The following is a 14,740-nucleotide window of genomic DNA, read 5'->3' as shown; positions in this document are numbered from 1 at the left end:
CGCTCAATGTAACATACACTCCAAATACCACTCAGTGCCACATAATTACACGTCACATAATTACACTGCACTCAATGCAACATACACTCCAAATCCCACTCATTGCCACATAATTACACGCCGCATAATTACACAGCACTCAATGCAACATACACTCCAAATACCACTCAGTGCCACATAATTGCACGCCACATAATTACTCTGCACTTAATGCCACATACATTCCAAATACCACTCAGTGCCACATAATTACACGCCGCATAATTACACGGCACTCAATACAACATACAGTCCAAATCACACTCAGTGCCACATAATTATACGCCACAAAATTACACAGCACTCAATGCAACATAGACTCCAAATACAACTCAGTGCCACATAATTACACATCACATAATTACACTCTACTGAATGCAACACACCCTCCACACAATACCACTCGGTGCCACATAATTATATGCTACATAATCTATCTATCGCCCTCTCTCTATCTCTCTATCGCCCACACTCTCTCTATCGCCCATACTCTATCTATCGCCCTCACTCTATCTATCGCCCTCATTCTATCTATCGCCCTCATTCTATCTATCTATCGCCCTCACTCTATCTCTCTATCACCCTCACTCTATCTATCTATCGCTCACACTCTATCTCTCTATCGCCCTCACTCTAGCTATCAATTGCCCTCACTCTATCTATCGCCCTCACTCTATCTCTCTATCTATCGCCCTCACTCTATCTATCGCCCTCATTCTATCTATCACCCTCATTCTATCTATCTATCGCCCTCACTCTATCGCCCTCACTCTATCTCGCCATCGCCCTCACTCTATCTCGCTATTGCCCTCACTCTAGCTATCTATTGCCCTCATTCTATCTATCTATCGCCCTCACTCTAGCTATCTATTGCCCTCATTTTATCTATCTATCGCCCTCACTCTATCTACCCGTCACCCTCTATCTATCTATCGCCCTCACTCTATCGCCCTCACTCTATCGCCCTCACTCTATCGCCCTCACTTTATCTCTATAGCCCTCACTCTATCTCTCTATCTATCGCCCTCACTCTATCTATCACCCTCTCTCCCTCACTCTATCTATCGCCCTCACTCTATCTATCTATCTATATATCTATCTATCGCCCTCACTCTATCGCCCTCTCTCTATCTATCGCCCTCACTCTATCTATCGCCCTCACTTTATCTCTATAGCCCTCACTATCTATCGCCCTCTCTCTCTCTATCGCCCTCACTCTATCTATCTATCGCCCTCACTCTATCTATCGCCCTCACTCTATCTATCTATCGCCCTCACTCTCTCTATCTATCGCCCTCACTCTATCTATCTATCGCCCTCACTCTCCCTCTCTATCGCCCTCACTCTCCCTCTCTATCGCCCTCACTCTATCTATCGCCCTCACTCTATCTATCGCCCTCACTCTATCTATCGCCCTCACTCTCTCTATCTATCGCCCTCACTCTCTCTATCTATCGCCCTCACTCTATCTCTCTATCGCCCTCACTCTATCTCTCTATCTATCGCCCTCACTTTATCTCTATCGCCCTCACTCTCTCTATCGCCCTCACTCTCTCTATCGCCCTCACTCTCTCTATCGCCCTCACTCTCTCTATCGCCCTCACTCTCTCTATCGCCCTCACTCTCTCTATCGCCCTCAATCTATCTACCTGTCACCCTCTATCTATCGCCCTCACTCTATCTATCTATCGCCCTCACTCTCTCTATCGCCCTCACTCTCTCTATCGCCCTCACTCTCTCTATCGCCCTCACTCTCTCTATCGCCCTCACTCTCTCTATCGCCCTCACTCTCTCTATCGCCCTCACTCTCTCTATCGCCCTCACTCTCTCTATTGCCCTCACTCTCTCTATCGCCCTCACTCTCTCTATCGCCCTCACTCTCTCTATCGCCCTCACTCTCTCTATCGCCCTCACTCTCTCTATCGCCCTCAATCTATCTACCTGTCACCCTCTATCTATCGCCCTCACTCTATCTATCTATCGCCCTCACTCTCTCTATCGCCCTCACTCTCTCTATCGCCCTCACTCTCTCTATCGCCCTCACTCTCTCTATCGCCCTCACTCTCTCTATCGCCCTCACTCTCTCTATCGCCCTCAATTTATCTACCTGTCACCCTCTATCTATCTATCGCCCTCACTCTCTCTCTCTATCGCCCTCACTCTATCTATCTATCGCCCTCACTCTATCTATCCGTCTATCTATCTATATATCTATCTATCTATCTATCACCCTCACTCTATCTATCTATCTCTATCTCGGCTGCTTGCGATCAGGTTGCTCCCCTCAAACGGGTCAGAACATGCCGCCCTCACGACGCCAACAAATGGTTCAACAACGACCTCAAATCCCAGAAATTGGCGCTCAGGCAGGCTGAACGCCTCTGCCGATGTAGATATTGTCCTGACCTTAAGGTCCAATATTTAACCCTTCTCCGGGCTTACAAAAAAGCTATAATCGCCGCCAAATCGGAATACTTCTCCCAGAAAATTCACCGGGTGGCCAATAAACCTTAAGAGATCTTTACGATTGTGCATGAGCTAGCAACCTCTGTCAGAGTTGCCCCCAGGCCCATCCCCTCCCAATCGCTTTGTGATGTCCTCAATGACTTCTTCATCGAGAAAATCTCTACAATCAAGCGCAATATACCCCCGCCTCCCCTGTCCTTCTCCTGCCCTTCACCGTTGCCGCCCCTCTCCACCTTTGATCCCTTCCCTCTGATCACAGAAGAGGTCTTTCGCACTCTGCTAGGGAAAGTTAAGACAGGTTCTCCCGCGGACCACTGCCCGGCCCACACTCTGAGGGAGCGCTTCTCCTGCTGTCCGGAACCCTTTATTACTCTTCTCAACAATTCTATGGCTCTGGGAATCGTGCCAGACTCATTTAAATCGGCTACGGTTATCCCTATACCAAAAAAAAAACGGGCGCTGACACTACTCTTCTCTCCAACTTCAGGCCCATCTCCTTGCTCCCGCTCCTGGGCAAGATCCTGGAGAGCTATATTACCTCTTCTCTCTCCTCCTACATTAAGGCTAATCTTCTTCTGGCTGGCCATCAGGCTGGCTTTAGACCTGCACACTCCACAGAGACTGTTGTCCTCTCCGTGGTGGACGAGCTCAGAAGAAGCGCCGATATCAATTCCCCGCAGGCTCTGGTCGATCTGTCCGCCGCCTTCGACACAGTCGACCATTCCATTCTTCTGGACCGTGTCGAGGTGACCGGCATACGAGGTTCGGCCCTAACCTGGCTTACCTCCTTCTTAGCGGGCCGCTCTCAGGCCGTCCGGTTGGAGGGTTTCTCTGCTCCTTCTTGCCCAGTCTCCTGTGGGGTGCCCCAGGGTTCGTCTCTTTCCCCTCTTCTCTTTAACCTTTATATTCACCCCCTTATCGCTGCCTTACAGGATATGGATATGGAGGTCACAGCATTTAACTATGCTGATAACCTCCAGCTCATCTTCAACCTTTCCTCTTCCACAGATTCCATTCTCAAGTTCCGCTCTACCTTGATTTTCATCTATAACTGGATGAACCTCAACCAATTAAAACTAAATCCTGATAAGACGGAGTTGGTCCTTATCGGCTGTCCTTCCAATCCCTGGTCTGCCATTTGGCCCCCTACCTTTGGTTCCCCTCCCTCTCCCTCTGCTTCTGTGAAAACCCTGGGCATAAAAATCAGCCTGGCTGAAGACGGCTGGAATGCCAGAAACCGGTCCTAGGAAGCTTGTTTCCGGTCCAGGGAAGGCATGGCTTGGCAGTTCGGGCTGGACTGTTCCCATGAGGCTCTGGGTCAGACTGATTTGCATATGGCAATGTCTGAACTGGGTTGGAGAGTGGGCTAAAGAACGGTGATGGATTAAACCCAGATCTGTAGACTGGGTGTGAGTGTTTGATTGGTTCAGATGCTCCGTCCATCACCACCCCCTTTTGTACCGCTTTGTTCGCCATAAGTTGGCAGGGTATGCTCAAACGTGAGTCCCTTGCTCACTTTGCCACTGGATTCAAGCAAGCCTGGCTGAAGACGGCTGTAATGCCAGAAACCGGTCCTAGGAAGCTTGTTTCCGGTCCAGGGAAGGCATGGCTTGGCAGTTCGGGCTGGACTGTTCCCATGAGGCACAGGGTCAGACTGATTTGCATATGGCAATGTCTGAACTGGGGTGGCAGAGTGGGCTAAAGAACGGTGATGGATTAAACCCAGATCTGTTGACTGGGTGTGAGTGTTTAATTGGTTCAGATGCTCCGTCCATCACCACCCCCTTTTGTACCGCTTTGTTCGCCATAAGTTGGCAGGGTATGTTCAGACGTGAGTCCCTTGCTCACTTTGCCACTGGACTCAATCAAGCCTGGCTGAAGACGGCTGTAATGCCAGAAACCGGTCCTAGGAAGCTTGTTTCCGGTCCAGGGAAGGCATGGCTTGGCAGTTCAGGCTGGACTGTTCCCATGAGGCACAAGGTGAGACTGATTTGCATATGGCAATGTCTGAACTGGGGTGGCAGAGTAGGCTAAAGAACGGTGATGGATTAAACCCAGATCTGTTGACTGGATGTGAGTGTTTGATTGGTTCAGATGCTCCGTCCATCACCACCCCCTTTTGTACCGCTCTGTAATCCCTATAAGAGCCTCCTGGCGCTTACTGTGGTCGTGGGCGGCATGTGCGCCGCGCTCGCCACTGGCGGTGCCGGGTAATGGAGTCACGGAATGGCGGCTGGACTCTGTAGCGGCAAGGTTGTGGCAGGGTTTACTGTCCTGGTAAGTGGCCCCACAAACAAATAGGTCTTCTTTTCGTTTTCTAGACATCTGCGAATTTCATACATACCTCAAACTCCAATTATACACCTTCTAAGGACCCGCCCTTTGATTAAGGGGGGAGTAGCTGCATTAAATGCACCCAAACCAGGGGGAAACCTAAGAGCAGTTAATGGCAAATGCTTCTAGTCCCAAAAAAATGAATAGCGGAGAATTTGGAGAGCAATAAAAAGAGTGAAGGCCATATTTAAAAACGATGGGGCAAATGCCATTCACTCCTGTGAACGAACCGAGAGCTCAACTCCCGAAAAAACAACTAATCATAAAACAACAAAAGGTTCTGCGAGAGGATTCAGTTTCAACTTTGTAATGCCAGGTCGGAGCAGGTGCCAGTGAACCTCCGGAGCAGGTGCTAGCGAACCTCCAGAGCTGGGATAAAAGCCCTTTCTGGAGTTCAGTGTTTCATGCTGCAAAGCAGAGCCCTGTCGGAAAATACAGTCAACCAGTTGTAAATGATTTTTCGAAAATCTACTGAAAGTCACAGGAATACACTTGAGTCTTTTGACCTCGTGTATATTCGTTTCCACTGCTGTTTTTGTATGAACTCTGGATTCGCTTGCCTTATTTTTTGTACAAACTGTACAAATATTTGCCTTTCTTCTTTTATAGGCGAACGTACTCTCAAAATTGCAAAAAACCCTAGGTTGAAACAGGGTCCTTTAGATTACATTCGTAACTGGTGAAGCGAAATATTCATCAGGGATGCCTTTCGGTACTTTGCATCAGTGCAACGATTTATATTGCACTGATTTCACACTAGTGCTAGATTAAACAAGTGTGCATTTTGTGTCCACGGCCACTCTATGCAAGCTTTGCACAGGCGCAAAAAAAATGAAAACATGTAATCCGTCATGTGCCTTACGTCTAAAGACTAGGAAATTCCTATGAGTGCCTTTAAATTATATTGCACAACTGCTCACCAAGCTAAAAAACTTTTTAAACAAAATATTATTTCTCACATAGGCAAAGCCTAATGCATTTACTTATGCTTGTTACATGAGCCATGTCCTTTTTTACCCGATTTATATAGCTACTTATCCAACACAGAAACCACTGTCAATTCATATCACTAAGCTCACCGCTGAGTTGCTTTGTAACCGTCTAATAAATGAACTTATATTGCTCTCTATTGTCTGAGACAATGATTTTCTTTTGCTAATTTTTGAAAGTCAAGGGACTGCTTCAGCAGCTGTCGCACCACGACTTCCAGCGCCACTACAAGCCAGTGTCTGATTTACTAGAAAAGGGACACAGTGAGGAAAATTTGAATTTAAATAGTACACAGAAGGTTAAAACAGAATATGAAGATTCAATGATAAAAGAGCTGTTAAACACAGTGCGCCATACAGCACTGATCTCTCATCTTTAACCAACATTGTCATAGTGAACCGGAATATGAACTGGCACCTACAAACACTTGCAAAAGTGGATCAACATAAAAATGCTTTCCATGCAGCTGTACACTGAACCTTCAGCTGGTAGCATGCTGCATTGAGAAACTAAGCTGCTCACCTGTTACCCGGCACAAGTCACACCCGGGAATATATATCGGAGTACAAGGGAGGCGAGTAACGCCTATTGGGGTGAGAGGTCTTTAGTCCCTCCCATTAGCTGCTGTCGGTCGGTCTGGGTATGCAGACAAAGTTGCAAGTCTCATCCCAAACATCCTGCTTCTCCTTTGAAGGCCATGTAACACTGCACTGGTATCCATGTACTTTTATCTTTAGGTTAGTACACCCCCTCTTTCCCTAATTTCACCTTCATTCTAACAATCAATCATTTGCCTCAGCGGGGTGCTCAAAGTGTCCTGAGAAAGAAGGTGATTTCGACAGGGATGTAAGCTGCAGTCATCATACACACTCCCATGACACCACAATAAAAGCGGCAGGGTTAATACAAGGCAGTCCAACTGCAATAAAAGAAAGAAGAATGCAAGCTACTGTCAGTATCAGCGTATAAGAAAGTTAACAGTCTGAATAAATTCAATGTAATAGATCGGTTTACTTTGGTCACTCTGTTTAAAGCATCTTTAGGCCTGGGCGTAAAATTCCGCTCCGCATGCTGAGTTTTTCCCATCCCGCACAGAGCAAGGAGTACGAAAAACTCTGCGGGGCAGAGGTTTTTTTCTCTCGCAGCTCACCAATGTTAAGTTGGTTAGTGAGGAAAATTGTACACTAGACCACCACCCGGTGGGATTTCTCAACAGGGCTTTCAGGGCAGGACGCTACTGCTCACATTGAGTAACCTGCCACAAGCGTTGAGAAAGCTGCTGCTGGAGTATAACATCTACTCGAGCGGCAGAAAGAAGCTGCGCGTGGAGATGTTTGTGGTGATTTTACAGCATGGGACAAACTCCTGCCACTAAAAATCAGCGCAACTTACTGCACTCTGCAGCTTGCCGAACTCCGTGGAGCGCTGCAGAGTTTTTTCAGCACCTCGCAGAGTTCTGCGTAATGGAGCTCCATGGGGAACTCCACCTAGGCCTATGCATCTTACATGCATTGGTTTACATGTGGATATATGTGCCAGTAACATTTATTCCCCAGGGATCTTAAGCTGAGATGGCTGTTGTCCGTATTCATGCATATTACTCTTCTAAGATTAATAAAATGGCTAATCAGAGTTTCCTACGAGATGCAGTTATTTAGAGTACTAAAATGCCAGTCTGTTACAGTATGCACTACATTAAGCACAAGCCTTTCTCTCCTCCCGTGGCGCCAACCTCATCTGTATTGCTGGTGCCTTGCTACAGGACCCGACGACCCTAATGTAGGCGAGGAGGTGTCGGAACAAACCAGGACCCTGACAGTGATCTCCGGAGCGTCTGAAACCTTGTGCACTGGCTGTAAGCTGACCGACTTCCGAGGCCGCGTGGTCTCCATTACAGGACTCCGCCCAGGTCGCTGAACTTAGAGTAAGACACGCAGAATCATGTTCACTATGTAGCCGCAGAAACAACGTGACTCATGAGGCTGTAATGTGCGTAAAGGAAGGATCAACAGCACGCCGTGTACAGAGCATTAAATATCTTGGAGCACCACGTTTCAGGTACCGTGCTCTACTAGTGTAAAATGGCGCCTGCCCTGTCCCTGCGCTACACCGGCCCGATATAGTAAAGCCAAATGCAACGATTTGAAGCGCTGCAGATAACCAATCTCCTAACATAATCAAAAGGGACTATATGCGCTTGTGGGATACGTAGCCCTGATCATTGGTTGCAAAATCCCACCAAGTCGCATGCTGTCAATGGGATGCACCCGATTTACTGTAATGGCGGGGCTTTAACGAACTAAAAAGACGATCCCAACACCTCTGAGAACAGTAACGCTACAAGAGCAGCAGTAATTGAAGCCAGCTGCAGTATACAAGTGTCCGTGGAAAAAGGAAAATGTTTTTCATTCACCATGCCGGATTCCAAAATGGCCGACACCTGAGACACTTTCTAATAACGAAGTATAATAAAGGGAAACTGATGGGTTTGACCTCCTAATTGGGCTCTTTCAACATTCCTGGGAGCCCAATCCAATTAAACAAGGTCGCAACAAGGAAGGTTAATTACATTACACAAGGTCTTGACTATAATGTGCCTGACTCCAAAATGGCCGACAACTGGGACATCTCTCTCTCCACAGAAAACTGACGAGGACAAAAGGGCGGTATTTTGAGCCATCATCTTGAGGAAAAAGGCAATGATCAGGCATCCAGGGGACACTGTTCTCCTACCCATGACCTGTTAATGCACAAGACTGCTGCCTGAGTACTACAATGTTCCATCGGATGTGATAACATTGACGAAGATCTTGGAAGGAAGGCCATAAATCACAAGGTCAGTGGGAGACAAACATAGATAATATAGCAAACCAGGCTATCTCAATCAGAGCTGGCGACATACAGTTCATCACTAATATGTGCTAGTGAAATACATATCTACGCCCTACTACTGGAGTACATCAATCTCGCCTCGGCGTCAAGGTCAGCTGAAGCAATTGCTAAGTATTTAGAATGTTTGGAACGGTTCAGGCAATAACCATGGGAGAGAAGGAAGCTAAAAATCTTAAAAGACTAAAGGCCGAGCCGCCGAATCCAATCTCACCAACCAAAGGAGCCCGTAACATAAACACGATGCTGGACACGAAACTCCTAAAATTAGCTGAAGTCCACGAGATCACGAAATCTACTCGTGAGGAAATTGCGGCAGTAAGACAAGACATTTAAGACACTAACGTAAGGCTGTCTGAAGCTGAATGTAGGATCGACCAACTTGAAGCCTCGGAGAAGAAGGTGAACAAATCTCTTAAAGACCTCTCCATATCTATGTCATCCAAGTTGCGGCGCATCTCGGAGTTGGAGGAGAGGAACCGAAGAGGGAACCTCCGTATTTTTGGGATTCCGGAAGGAGCAGAGGATAAAGATGGTTCATGTATAGCATTCTTAGAATCCTGGTTTCCTCAAGCTACGAACCTCTCTTTCAGCAATCCACTAGAATTCGACCGTGCACATAGGGTGCCTGGTCGTATCACACACCAACAAAGAGGCCCTAGACCGATAGTCTGCAAAACTTTGAGGTATCAGCACGTGGAACAAATCCTGTCGTTCATGCACAAACATAATCATATCCTCTGGAAAACCAACAAAGTTTTCATCTCCCAAGACTACTGCAAAGAGATGGTCAATCTGAGAAAAAACGTCCTTGCTCTTCGACCACGGCTTCGTTCACTTGGATATCAACATGGCTTTGTTGGCCCTGCACGCTTTCGAGTAACAATCCGAGGAGTACCACAAATATTCTCGGACCCAATGCACCTGAAGAAATTTCTTGATGGCCCAGAAGACTATAAAATGGACATTGCCACAGCAGCGAACACCCAAGCAGAGGGCTCATAACCTTCAAGATCAACGATAAACGACCTGGATATATACTATTTCGTACGATCAGCATGTTGCTTCACACAAATGCGAGATGGGGTGACCACCTCACTAACTCTTCTGTCTTTCATTACAGCTATGGCCTCCAAGGTGGTAGGACGTTCTCTTTCACATTCTGTAAGGAGTTTGCATGCCTATGTTGATAATCTGCACTGCCCTCTTTGGCAATATGGCTTAGATAGTGGGGTTATAGACACAATAGTTGCGAATGCAAAGGTTGCATCTCCTTAAATAGATGTAAGACGCAAAACATTTATGATATCACTTTAATATGCCCGTTGTGATAATAGGGTCATGGGTCATTAGCCACAGGCATGATAGTGCTAAAGCAATAGTTGGGTGCCAACCCTATTGAACTTATATTGGAGTTGGCTCCTATTGTAACCATGACCTATGGTATAGCAATATGTTTATCCACATACTTTACAAGGCGTTTGCAGGCCCAAGATGTCTCCTCACAATGTCCGCTATGGTGAAATACCAATGTGCAAGGCAGTTGCTAATCGATGTTTTGGCCAATTCAATTGTAATCTGTTATCGGAACTATTTGATTACTACATGCCTCAGTCTTTAGCCCAATGGTGGAAGATACAAAACATGTCCTATCCTAGAGTAATATTAATGGTAGTTGAAAGAGGTCTATACGCCTGATGTAGGTCTTGATGCGTTCTTAAATACGATTCACTAGTTGGTAATTTTCTGGAGTCAGTGCTCCTATGAAAAATTGATGTTGTTCCTGTTGGCTCTGATGCTCTAAAGTTCAATGTTAAAAGTGCTTATGTTTCTATTGTCTGGCCATGTTTAAGTTGCATATATGGCCTGTGCAAGCAAGTTATTCCTTAATCGCCTTGGAGAGGGGAAACTGGTTTGGTTACTTCTCCTTGGTCGCCATAACTTTAAGGTACTTTTGGGGTGGGGTAGATGGGTCTGGGGTGTGGGTGGGTTGGATGGGGTTCTTGATTGTACTGGTCTTTTTGATTTTTCTTGTGTCCTCTGTTTTGTTTCGGATTTCACTTCCCCTTTTGTTTCTGTGTCCTGGCAACAACATTCGACAACTTGAGAGGGCAAATGGTGCTCATAGTGTTCTTGGAAGACACAAGTGCATTCGTATGTTCATACTGTGGGGTTTAGTCCATACCTTTGTTACGAATACAACAAACAACAGTTATCACTTACTCTATAGAATGAGGCCTGACACATCACTCACACGTCTTCAAAATGGCGATAAATAGACAGGCTATTAAGATAGTTTCGCTTAATGTAAAGGGAATTAATCACCCTATCAAAAAAAGGAAAATCCTTGACTACCTTCATAAACAGAAGGGAGACATTATACTACTGCAAGAGACCAAAATTGATTTGTCACAATTTAATTCAATGAAAAATAAATGCTATAGTGAAGCAATTGGGTCTGACGCCCTGGGAAAAAAGAACGGGGTTCTTACACTCAATGCCAAAACAGCGAGTATCGATGTTCTGGAGAGTGTTTCCGATAACAAGGGTAGATGGGTCTCAACTAAACTAGCAAAAGATGGCAAGGAATTCTATGTCCCCAACGTCTATGCACCCAATAAAGACGATCAAGGTTTCTAGCAGGAACTTTGCAACCACATTGATAAGTTACCAGACTCTGTGACACATATATTAGGGGGTGACTTGAACCTCCCCATGGACCCTCTTCTAGATAGAGACTCACGTTGCCCCTTTCGATCAACAAACTCACACAAAGCTCTTCTTAACCTTTGTAAACGCTTCAACCTGGTAGACTCGTGGAGACTGATGAACCCAACTAGCAGAGATTATACATTTTACTCCCCACCACATGGCTCATACTCAAGAATAGATTATTTACTCACATCGGCTCACTCCATCGCTGACATTGAAGTCACCTCCATTGAACCACGTGTAATATCCGACCACTCATGTATAACGATGTCTCTTGCTATCCACAAAGGGGTTAAAAGGTCTACTTTGTGGAGATTTAACAATGCGGTATTAAAAAAAGAGGAGAACAGGGAGGCTATAGAAACAGCCATAAATGACTATCTTATTCATAACAGGAAAGGCGACACCAAAGACCTTACACGGTGGGAGGCCCTAAAGTCTACTGTCAGGGGGGTGCTAATTCAGATAAAAGCTGCCATGAATAGAGATGCAAACTCGTCCCTTTCGCGGCTGGAAGAGGAAATAGCAGCGTTAGAAAAACGACATATAATCTCGAAAGACGCCTTGACCCTTACTGAAATGATGAACAAAAAGTACGAATATAACAAGCTAATCAGCGAGAAGGCAGGAATTTGGCTCCAACACCAGAAAAACTTCAGCCTATGCCACACTAATAAAGCATAAATAACAAAAGGAAATTGCCAGTACTGATATCAATAGGTAATATACATGAATTCAAACACAGTACTTGAAACAACATTCAAGACCGGGAGCTAGTCAATAGCTTTTATTATTCTTTATAACTTTGTCAGCAGAGAAACATATTTTATAAAATGCGTATTCAAAAACAAACATATAGTACATGCTAGGCGAAAGCTCAAATTTGGGAATCATTCATCATATCAGACATATCACAGGCATACAACATACAACCATTCATTGGGGAAAGGGATACAATGACTACAAGAACTACAAAGAGTGCAAAAAGATGCAATATTTACAATATAATGACAGGCACAAGACAAAGGGAATATGAGAGAAAAGCCAAAGTCTGCGGAGCAATTGAAAGGTAATATCACTTAGAAGTTATTCCAACAGGGGGTACATTCCTATATCAAGTTTGAATATCCAAGATACTTTGTTAATCATTAAGTAAAGGTAATGTACACAAAACAGTGATAAGCAACAGGAGTCCTTTTTATAGAGCTTATCACTCTTGCAGACAGCGGTATGGCTGGGGCCTACGCGTTTCGAATCCCGTTGATTTCTGGGGATTCTCTTCAGGGCCTTTGGTAGTCTCTGGATAAAATACAAGAAAGGGGAGGGGGGACAAGGTATGAGAAACTCAAAACAACATGGTTTATTTGACCAGAGGATCAACATCAGGCACATAACTCAGGTCCCACCCCCCTCTCCACAGGCTTACCGAAAAGCAGAGGTGCAGGGGGCAACGAAGGCCTCAACGTTCTAACGGGGTGGACTATGCCAGAGTCTGAAAAATTAGTACATGGAAGTCAGTAAACTATGGAAAAAGTATGGATTGACGGGAGATCAAGAATGGGAGGCTAGATTTTTTACTTACCTTATCTATCAGAAAAGAAGCTTTTCTAAGAGGAGAAACCGGGTGACAGAATTTAGCAAACGTAAACCTGTATGGAGGTAAACATGGAAAATATCAGAAGGAGGATTCTGATAATGCTGGGCGATTGGTACTCTACAGATTCTTAGTAACTCTCACCTAGCTAATGTCGTCCGAAGGTTTCGGTATACGCAGCCGCCAGGAGGATGAACACTCACACAAAAGGTCTGGAGGAATAGAGAGGAACTTCAATATACACAGACCGCAGAATGCGCATTTAGCCGAGTCAGAATAGTAGGAAAAAATCTTACCAAGAAAACAACAGGTCAGGTGGGGTATTTAAATTTTTTTGGCGATTTCTTTCAGTGGGCGCTTTATTAATCTGAAAGCAAGCCAGCAATGGGCATGGTTAGCAACGACCAAACATAAGTTTTTACAAGTTTGGTACTATTCGTAAAGGCGGCTTACCGCAATTGCAGGTAACACGCGTTGGACCGCACAGAGCGGGTCGCGAGAACAGTAAGATTCAGGACGCCTAGAACAACAGTAGAAATAAGCGTTTAAGTGTTTATAGTTATTCTTTATTGTGGCAAATCTAACCAGAAGGTTTTGAGGGGCTTACCAACATATTTGCAACGCACGGCCGACAAAAATTAGTTTGGAATGATTAACTGAAACAAGAAGGACAGTACGAGCATTAGTCTAACATTAAAGAAAAAACTGCTGGCGATGAAGGAAAGGGAATCTTGGTTAATATACTTACAATCGATTAATCTGACGGGACCTTTAGCTCGGCGGCGTCTGTGACAGCACTGAACACTGGCTCATGCGCAGTAGCAGGCCAGGGCTGAACTGATCTCACTATATACCTTGACCAGGTGGGCAGACCCGCCCTCTCAGTGGCCGAAGTAGCAACGGAAAATACGGACCGGAGTGTAGATTCTCTCTCAGTGGCCAAAGTAACAAAAATACGGACCGGAGTGTGAATTCTCGTACATACGAACCATTTAACAAGGGAAACAGGTTCTAGCAAGCGACATTGGATTAAAGTTTAAAAATTTCGCTCAATTCATTGAGCCCAGATACTGCTGTGTCGAACTTAACTATGAGAAATGCTTCTCGTTTGGATAATGCCAAATTCTGATCACCTCCTCGGGGATTTTTTTCTATTCTTGAAATCACTGTCCATTTTAAATCACTGACTGAGTGTTGCAATCGCGTCCAATGTTGCACCAAAGGGGCATTTTCAACTTTCCTTTTTAGTCTGGATTTGTGTTGCGAGATCCGTTGACGGACCTCTTGGTTCGTTTTGCCTATGTATAACAAATGGCATGGGCATGTAATGCCATAAACAACAAACTTGCTCTTACAGTTGCTTACGGCGTCATGCTTCCAGGAGATTCCATTGTGTTGGAAAAGGGAACCCTCCACAGTGGATTCACAGCATAAGCAGGTACCACATTTGTGGTGCCCGAGGATGGGGGGCATCCCCATCATTTGACGTAACGTCGGAGGTTTAGAAGCAGGCATAGCCGCTCGGACTATATGATTGGCAATATTGTTTTCTTTTTTAAAAGCAAATAGGGGCACATTTACAAGACTTTCATTGAGATCCTTCACTAGATGCCAATTCTGTTTTATGACCTTTTTCAAGTGGTTGGCATTGGGGCAATAGGTAGTGACGCATACCTGCCGTTTTAACTCAGGTTTAGTTTTGCGTTCCAGAAATGT

At 45.3% G+C, this 14,740-nt stretch overlaps 1 protein-coding gene across 4 annotated transcripts in view; it reads right to left on the bottom strand.

Annotated features, from left to right (window-relative positions):
• ARHGEF6 (Rac/Cdc42 guanine nucleotide exchange factor 6) overlaps positions 1 to 14,740 on the bottom strand; it is a 1,115,823-nt gene that overhangs the window by 948,970 nt on the left and 152,113 nt on the right. The gene's annotated exons all lie outside the window — the stretch shown is intronic.

The sequence above is a fragment of the Lissotriton vulgaris genome, chromosome 4_1 (assembly GCF_964263255.1).
Source record: "Lissotriton vulgaris chromosome 4_1, aLisVul1.2, whole genome shotgun sequence".
Taxonomy (NCBI): domain Eukaryota; kingdom Metazoa; phylum Chordata; class Amphibia; order Caudata; family Salamandridae; genus Lissotriton; species Lissotriton vulgaris.
The sequence above is the reverse complement of the archived record's forward strand: the minus strand, read 5'-3'. Positions and strand labels throughout refer to the sequence as shown.